At 42.0% G+C, this 9,522-nt stretch overlaps 1 pseudogene; it reads right to left on the bottom strand.

Annotated features, from left to right (window-relative positions):
- Positions 1-309: 309 nt before the first annotated feature.
- Positions 310-9,522, bottom strand: part of LOC132654513 (baculoviral IAP repeat-containing protein 1a-like) — a 53,090-nt pseudogene continuing 43,877 nt past the window's right edge.

The following is a 9,522-nucleotide window of genomic DNA, read 5'->3' as shown; positions in this document are numbered from 1 at the left end:
AGGGTAGTTCCCCCTCTCTTCCCTTCTGATCCTAGTCTATTAGGTCTCATCAGGAATGGCTGCATTGTCATCTTGTGTGGCCTGGTAAGGCTGCTTCCTGCTCAGGGGTAGGTGATCAAAGAGCAGGCCAATTAGTTAAGACAAGATCTTGCTATATAACACAGGCTGCTCTGAACTTCTTGATGCTCCCACTTCAGTCTCCTAAATGCTGAAAGGTAAGAGAAGTACCACCTTGCTTAGCTACAGTAAAATGTTTTAGGAAATCAGATATTTAAAACTGTCGGTAGCCTTCAGCTGCATCCTTCACTTCTAAATGACAGGAGAGAATGGCAGTACCCATTTCCAGAAGATAGTCAAGCGTTTGCACTGAGGGTGTCTTTCCTTCATAGCATTCATCACTTTCATGTCGTCTTCATCCAGGAGCCAGCTGAACATCTCGAGCCAGATGAGGCTGGGCAGTCTCATCACACACTGACTCAGAGCCTTGACAGTGGTGGCCTGAACTTGGATGCATTCTGAGAGATGCCTGCAGATGTTCATCTCTTGCAAGTTTGGCAGGTTATCGAGAGCTTGAAAGAAATGTCTGTATCCTTCCTGTATAATCTTGTGATTCACTGAAAGATCTAAGTTCTCAAGTTTCTGGAAGCCTCCACTGGTTGCTACCTTGGCTAGAAAACAAAACATTTAAAAAAGAGAATCACGAGGCTGTCAGTAATCGTGACGAGTTATTGGTACTACTCCCAACCCTGACAATGAAAGTAGGAAATGGTCAACATGATGTTTTAGAGGTCATTCTTTGAAAGCACCAAACAGCAGCTTTGCAGATAGGGAACGACCTCGCCAAACTGCAAAGGGGAAACAGAAATCAGGAGAAAGTGCCTAGACAGGTAAAAAATAAGCAAACAAAAACAATGATCTATCTGAAAGATCTTACAGCTCTACATGTGCTTTGCACTTAGCTTGAAGGTATAAAAGAAAATGAGAGCCATAAGGAAGGTAGACAAATTGGCAGAGAGATCAATAGATTGAATGACTGACTGATTGATGGAATGACTGTTTGACTCTTGTGGTGCTTTGGGCATGACCTCAGGGCTTCACACAATCTAAATGAGCACTGCTGAGTACATCTCCAGTTTCACACCTGGAGATTTAAACACACCCTCTGGAAGTAATTATGGTGTAAATAATGGAATCTATCTCATATGGAATCATGCCCTTAGCTCCTCTTTTAAGGGTTAATCATGTGGGTCAGGTCAGGGACCTGGCTAGGAGACCACCCTTAGGAAGATGAGTTCACCTTAAGATAATATGATTTTTGTCAGAATTTCTGAGCCCTAGTGCAGTATCCATTAGCCAAGTGGGATCTGTCTGGCTTCTGAGGTGCATCTCAGAAAGGTAAACCATTTCTTTTTTGTCTCATGTCTTTCTTTCAGATGCTGGTCAATCTGAAAGATGTTCCTCAACTCATCAACTAAAGTGGTGCAGGATATTTGATCCCATTATGAACCCCATAATTGTGAACTGTAAAACCCTGTTTCTTATCTCGTTTGGTTGAGCTGAGATTAGCAGGCCTGACCCACACCCCCGAAAAGTTACCTTTGGGCATAACAAGCCCTATCACACACTTTTAGTCCAAGAATGTTTTATTGTGAACAGGTGATTATGGTATGGTTTACCCAGCCCTAGCACACACCCTTAAGAGCTTTCTGTACACCAAATTTAATAAAGTTAAACTTAGATCAAGAGTCAGAGCAATAAACAAGCTGATAGTGATTAAAGAATAGGAGGGACTTTGCATTGAGGGGTATTTAAGACAGTGTGGAGACATAGAAAAGAGCTATTACCTCAAGCTCTGGCTTTAGCTTAGGCTTCAGCTCCTCAGCTCCATGGCTTTGGGGCTTTGAACTAGGAAGCCCTCAGCCTTGGGATTTTTGGCCTTTCCTTCCTGAGCTGTCACTTGAGCTAGTAAGCCTTTTGGGTTTTTTCCATCCAGACCTGAGCTGAGAAAGAATGTCAGCTGGGTCCTTTCTCTGCCTCTCTGAGCTAGTAGGTTTTCATCCTGGCATCTGGTTCCTCAGTCTTTATTGGTAAAATTTATTGGTAAATTTTTTTTTTTGTAACAACAATAAAGCCTTGGATTTCATTACCCATGAGAATCATCAGAGTACCCAAACTACAAGGGATTGACAATATCTACTAGGGAAAGAATGTGAACCAGCCTCTGGTGAGGGTAAAAGCTACCACAACACCCTGGAGACTTTTGCTCCTGTTTCTTTGTTTGTGCTCAGTCTCATGTGACACAACCTGGCCTTGAACTTGCTATTTAGACAAGGAACCCTTGAACCTCCTCAAGTGTAGACTTACAAGCATGTACCACATCTAAGCAAAAAACATGGTTTAATCAATATATGTGAGGTATCTCAGAAATTCCATCCCCAGAAATACCCAAACATGTATATTTTACACGAATGCTCTTAGAAGCACTTCTCAGTAACCAGCTACTAGAAACAACTTAAGTGCCCATTGAATAGACACACGGAGGTCACATGTGTTCAAATAATGAACAGACACACAGCAGTGAATACAATGCGCTATGGTCATATGTATTATTCTGAAATAAGGTACAAACACAATTTTTGGTGAAAAAAGACAAAGTATTGCCTATCTTATAGAATTCCCTTATAGAAAAGTCTAGCTGTAAATAAAGCTACGGTGAGAGAGAGCAGTGCAGTGGTCATTTGTGTATGGAAGTGGAGGGCGCTGTTGGAGAATGGATACAACTTGGTCTTTCGGGCACTGGGGAAGCTCTGTGCCCTAACCTGGTTCATTGCCACACTGACTTAGATGGCAAATGTTTCAGTAACATGTACAGGAAAACGGATGCAGCTCTATATTTCAACTTGCTACAACTTGTTTACATATTGCCAGTATCCAGTTGACCAAAAGGGGATAATTTTCAAAAGGGCATGAGAAGCAGCAGCATGATAGTGCAAATGAGGAATGCTTTGGAAGTCTTTCTCAGGTCTAGTCATTTGAAGCAGGTAGCACCAGGGGCACCACTGCTTGCACACAGGGTGAAACCTTTTCTCTGAGGTAAGCTCACCAATTTCCACCAAACTGTCATCATCCAAGGTCTGGTGAAAAGCAAGAACTCGGAGACACTGAAGCTGCAGACACTGCTGGACAATCAGTCTGGCTACTTGGTGAATCCCATCCCCAGTGGGAAGAAGCAGTTCCTCAAGGTTCCTGAGAGAACCCAGAGCCAGTGCTGTGGGAGACACAACAAAGCCATCCTCTGTTGCTGTTCCACCATGAACAGCTGTGACCTAGACATTCTGCACTCTAGGAGGCCCCACCTAACAGAGGCCCTCCTCATTACTGCCCTCTCAAAGAAGAAGACAAAAGGGGTCAGTGCTCCAGGATATTTGATCACACTGTGAATTCCGGGCTTGTGTTGTTTATCAAAATATCCTGTTTCTAGTTGTGGTCGGGCTCAGCCTTAGCACACACCTTTAATCCAAGAATTTGCTTGAACAGGATTAAATAAAGTCAACAAAAGTTCAAGAGGTGGAGCAAGCAACCAGTTGATAGGGAGTGAATGTAGAAAAAAAAATAGAGAGTAAGAGAAAGTCAGAAGGATGGATAAAGAAACACATGGGAGGTAGAAGGGTAAGACATTGAGTTTTGAGGGTTTTTGAGATGGTGTTGGGAAAGAGAGTTTCCCTTTGTTACATAGGTTGAGTAGGAAGGTCAGCTGAATGCTTTCTCTGCTTCTGTCATACAGCAGCCTTTTTAAATTTTTTTACCCAAGCATCTTGCTCCTGAATCGTTATTGGTGCAACTGAGTGATTGAAATTTGTTTCAAAATTTATATATATATATATTGCTTCAACACATGGCACAAACACATGAACAGAGAAATTATGCCAGTGCAGACAAACTGAGAAGCTGTAAGATTTGGTAAGTCACCTGGAAATTCTCCAAGAAGTTAAGATGGGAAATACCATAATACAAGGTGCTAGGACCCTGCATAATCCTGCTTTAAATGGCTTTAAAACAGCAGCAGTAAATGAAAAGATAAACAACTTGACTGAGATTGACATAATTCAGATTATAGTTACACCAGCCTAGCAATTTTTATTTTATCCTTAATAGCCATAGTAGATTTTTGTACCCTCTCAAAGGAAAAAAAGAAAACTTAGAGATATAGGGAAAATAAAAATATCAAAAGTGGACTGATAGGATACAAGCCTTAGAAGAAAAATTAGAGATACTTATAAATAAAAATGAGAACAACACTCAGACAAAGACAGAGACATTTAGATAAGAACTTACTGTGATGAAACTTACTGCATGATGAAACTGAAGAGGGGCAGCTTAAGGTTATTAGAAAACCAACCTTAGATTATACAGTAACTATACAAAAGATGATAGACACCCCCAATGTTCTGAGGAAGTTAAATGGAATCTTATAGGCTTATTGAATTTGAGATTGAAAGAAGTAATCATTTTATTTGGTATGCATTCACCCTATGTATTGGTAACTTAGAACAGAGTTATCCTTTGTCTGGAAAGATTTGGCAACAGCAATATTGGAAGCCAGTTCTTAGTTACAATGGCAAACATGGTAGAAAGAGGAAGCTAGGACTATAGAACAATAATATAAGACTAGAAGTATTAATATTTCCCAGGATCCATTGCTAAGTAAAGGTCAATATGATGAGTTACGTTGCTTAGCAGCTTTAAACATTTGGTACAAAGTTGAAGAATCAGGATTTTACTAAAATCTACAAAGACCAAAATATGCCTATATTGACCCTTTTGCAAAGATTGACTTCAGCTGTGAATAAAATAGTATCAGATGCACAAGTCAGACAAATTTTGATTGAATTTTTGGCTGTTGAAATGCTAATTCAGAGACAGGTGGTGTTGGTACTTGTCTCTAATCCTAGCAGTCAGGAGGCTGAGGCAGGTGGATCTGTGAGTATGAAGCCACCCTGATCTGCAGAGTGAGTTCCAGACAGCCATGGCTATACAGAGAAATCCTTTCTCAAAAAAACCAAAACAGAAAAAATGCTAATTCAGAATGCAAAAGTGTGAGCAGTCCTTTTAAGCAGGATTGTCACCAATAGATGAATGGACCAGAAATATGGCTGATATTGGATCTCATGTTTATAATGCTGCTCTCATATCAGAAGTAATTTCTAACAGTCTTAAGAACAATCAAAATGTGAGATGTTTTAATTGTGGTAAGCCAGGTCATTTTTAAAGGGATCGTAGACAAATCATTCTTAGAAACTATGGGGGTGTTTTTTCCCTAGAAATTATTGAAAAGGAAGGCCTCAGAAACTCTTTTTTTTAAGGTTTTTTTTATATATTTTTTTATTATCATTTAATTAATTTATTTATTTTTTCAATGCAGTTTATTCAGGAACCTTGAACAATCTTCTGACCCTGGGGAAAGCCAGCCCACAGCTTAAATAGCCTCTGGGTAGCCAACCCAGGCATGCCACGTGGGCAATGCAGATAGGTCCACATACATGGAAGCAAGTCAGATCCTCAGCCTTAGCCAAATGTGGAATTGTTCGTGACAGAGAGCACATTGCCTATCTTATAGAATTCCCTTATAGAAAAGTCTAGCTGTAAATAAAGCTATGGTGAGAGAGAGCAGTGCAGTGGTCATTTGTGTATGGAAGTGGAGGGCGCTGTTGGAGAATGGATACAACGTGGGCTTTCGGGCACTGGGGAAGCTCTGTACCCTATCCTGGTTAATTGCCACACTGACTTAGATGGCAAATGTTTCAGTAACATGGACAGGAAAACGGATGCAGCTCTATATTTCAACATTCTACAACTTGTTTAAATATTGCCAGTATCCAGTTGACCAAAAGGGGATACGGCCAGGTATCTGAAGTAACAAGTGTGGAGACAAAGATTTTACCGGGGTGTGGTGCAGTAGCAGAACACTGCTCTGGTGTATGTGAAGTACTGAGTTCAATTCCCAGCACTGGGAAAACAAACCACAGCCTGAACACTTCTCTACCTCCCCACCCTTACCCCTTTACCTTGACCACCTCTAAAGAAAAAAAAAAAAAAAAAGAAAAGGGAGAGCACTGACCTTCCCACTTAGACCAAGATAAATCTAAATTTTCAAAAGGGCATGAGAAGCAGCAGCATGATAGTGCAAATGAGGAATGCTTTGGAAGCCTTTCTCAGGTCTAGACATTTGTAGCAGGTAGCTCCAGGGGCACTACTGCTTGCACACAGGGTGAAACCTTTTCTCTGAGGTAAGCTCACCATTTTCCAGCAAACTGTCATCATCCAAGGTCTAGTGAAAAGCAAGTACTCAGAGACACTGAAGCTGCAGACACTGCTGGACAATCAGTCTGGCTACTTGGTGAATCCCGTCCCCAGTGGGAAGAAGCAGTTCCTCCAGGTTCCTGAGAGAACCCAGAGCCAGTGCTGTGGGAGATACAACAAAGCCATCCTCTGTTGCTGTTCCACCATGAGCAGCTGTGACCTAGACATTCTCCACACATGCCCATGACTCCACACATCCTCCATGTACTTTAACCCATCTCTCTATTGCCTACAACACCTATCGCCCTGCAAACAAATGTTATGCTGTGTTCTTCTGGGAATATTGAAGAGGGAGAAGAGTCTGTATGTGTTTGGTACAGACACAATGTTTAAAAATTCAGCCTGGGGCTTCTGGAATGTGCCCATACTTTAGCACACTAACTCATCTATCCAGTCTAACAGAGGCTGTCCTCATCACTGCCCTCTCAAAGAAGAAGAGAAAAGGGGTCAGTGCTCCAGGATATTTGATCACACTGTGAATCCCGGGCTTGTGTTGTTTATCAAAATATCCTGTTTCTAGTTGTGGTGGGGCTCAGCCTTAGCACACACCTTTAATCCAAGAATTTGCTTGAACAGGATTAAATAAAGTCAACAAAAGTGGTGGTTTTGGTACAAGTCTCTAATCCTAGCAGTCAGGAAGCTAAGGCAGGTGGATCTGTAAGTATTAAGCCAGCCTGATCTGCAGAGTGAGTTCCAGATAGCCATGGCTACACAGAGAAATCCTTTCTCAAAAAAACCAAAACAGAAAAAATGCTAATTCAGAATGCAAAAGTGTGAGCAGTCCTTTTAAGCAGGATTGTCACCAATAGATGAATGGACCAGAAATATGGCTGATATTGGATCTCATGTTTATAATGCTGCTCTCATATCAGAAGTAATTTCTAACAGTCTTAAGAACAATCAAAATGTGAGATGTTTTAATTGTGGTAAGCCAGGTCATTTTTAAAGGGATCGTAGACAAATCATTCTTAGAAACTATGGGGGTGTTTTTTCCCTAGAAATTATTGAAACGGAAGGCCTCTCAGCTTTGTGGAGTATGCAAAAGGTGTGGCAAAGGACGGCACCGGACTAATGAAGATCAACAAGTGACAAGCATTGAGGAGGGGGAATGGGAGAGGTGAGACTGAAGTTCCCACAACAACAGTTGCATTTTAATCCTAGAGTACTGAATGACTGTGCACAGGAGCATCTGAAGTCAAAGTTTTACAGTTCTTTCCAAATGACGTGGTTTCAAAGCATTGTCCAGAAAACTCAATCTCTCTCAGTTTCTTGCAGGAAGCATGCGCAGCCATGAGAGACTCACAATTCAACAGGAAATTACATTTCAGATGGAAGACATGAAGATTTGGAGAGTTCTGAATTAATTTAACTACAAAAGATGAAGGATTTTCAGAAATTAGAGAAGGCCACGAATTTCTTCCAGAATTTGACCCTCAATACATCAGTTCCAGCTACAGTGATTAAACAGGCAGTGACTGGGGGCCCAGTGCCCCTATGACACAGTGGCACAGTATCTAGAAGTCAGACTACATTCATTGGGGTTATGCTCAGTTTCTGTAGCTGACTAGTGGGCAGATGACCCGGGGCAAGTTCTGGACCCCCTCTGGAAACAGAGAACTGAAAAAGAAAATTATTTCTGTTCACTATATTTCACCCCCAGTGTCAGCATCCTGATGTCTCTATGTTTGCACCCTTTACTGACACAATAGGAATTCTGTGCAAAGTAACATAAAAAAAGAGAACAAGTCTGAAACACAACTTTAAAAACATGTAAACCTATTTATTTTGTCTATGTGTATGTGGTGTGTGGAGATCATCCATGTGCCAAGCACATTTTGGGAGGTCAGGGGAAAACTGGGAGAATTTGATGTTTCCTTTCACCATACAGATCTATGGGACTAAAGCCAACAGGACTGACTTAAGCACATTTACCTTCAACTTGGAAAATGTTTTGTTTGCTTGCTTTGGTTTCTTTTCAGACAGGGTCTCATATTGTATCTCCGACTAGCTTGGAAATAACTTCATTTACAGGGAGAGGCTGGCTTTGATGTGATAGTCTCCCTGTCTAAGCCTTCCAAATGCTGGGACTATAGGCAGGAGCCTCCATACTCTAGTGACTTTTTGACATGCAAATCTGCCATGTCAGTTCCTAGCTTACATCTCCTTAGTGTTCAGTGCTTTAAAAATTAAGGATCTGATGGTGATTTTGTCATTTTGCTAAATGGCATGTTGTAGAAAGATGGCTGCACAGCTGTCTGTCAACAAGGGGCTGGGATGAAGAGAAATGGAGAAAAGGTTCTAACTGCTTCTTGGCTATTCAAGCCAACTCAAAAGCCATGTACTCCCTTTGTAAACTTTGTGTACATTGTAAACCCACAAGGCCCCAGGCCTACAAGCAATAAAATTGTCTCAATCCCTGATCTCATCCCAACAATCAGGCCACAGAATCCCTCCACTCCTAGACCTCCCTGGAAAGCTCTGCCCCTCCAACCTCACACCATGCAACCCTACATAAACTCTGTGTTCCACCCAATTCTCTGCTGCTTCTTGCTTGAGAAGAAGCAACCACCTCCCCAAGTCTTCCCTCCCAATAAATCTCTTGTGCAAGGTTTGTTATGTGGTGTGGCTTTGTGGTATTCCTTGGCTCTGGACTGCCAGGATATCTTCTGGAGTGCACCGAAACCCTTTTGGCTGAGCAGAACTTTTGCTGGGGAAACCTCCCCTGCAGAAGCAGAGCTATTACACTTGCACTGGGGAAACTCTCCAGGCAGCTGGAGCAGAACTCCTGTAGGGGAAGCCTTTCCCTTCCGAGCTGCAACATCTACACTGCTCCCAGTCAGATTCCTTCGCCCTCAGTATACAGATCTGCACTTGCCACTCAGACAGCAAAAGAAGAGGACTCCACACACTGCTTTGCAGAGGAAACTTTAGGAGTGTAAAGCTCAGGCTCTGCAGTCAAACCTTCTGTTTGGAGACACATTTCCTTAGCCCTGAGCCATCGCTGACCTCATTTCCCCAGCTGACAATCAGCAATAATCATCAAACCTTCTCTCACACAGGGGCTGTGAAGACTGAGTCAGTGGTTGTGAAGGGCTGAGAACAGTTCCCCACATGTTAAAGATATGGGTAACCAATAAATCTCTGCTCTCTTAAGGAGGAAGA

The sequence above is a fragment of the Meriones unguiculatus genome, chromosome 6 (assembly GCF_030254825.1).
Source record: "Meriones unguiculatus strain TT.TT164.6M chromosome 6, Bangor_MerUng_6.1, whole genome shotgun sequence".
Classification (NCBI taxonomy): domain Eukaryota; kingdom Metazoa; phylum Chordata; class Mammalia; order Rodentia; family Muridae; genus Meriones; species Meriones unguiculatus.
This window is presented reverse-complemented; position numbering and strand designations above follow the sequence as displayed.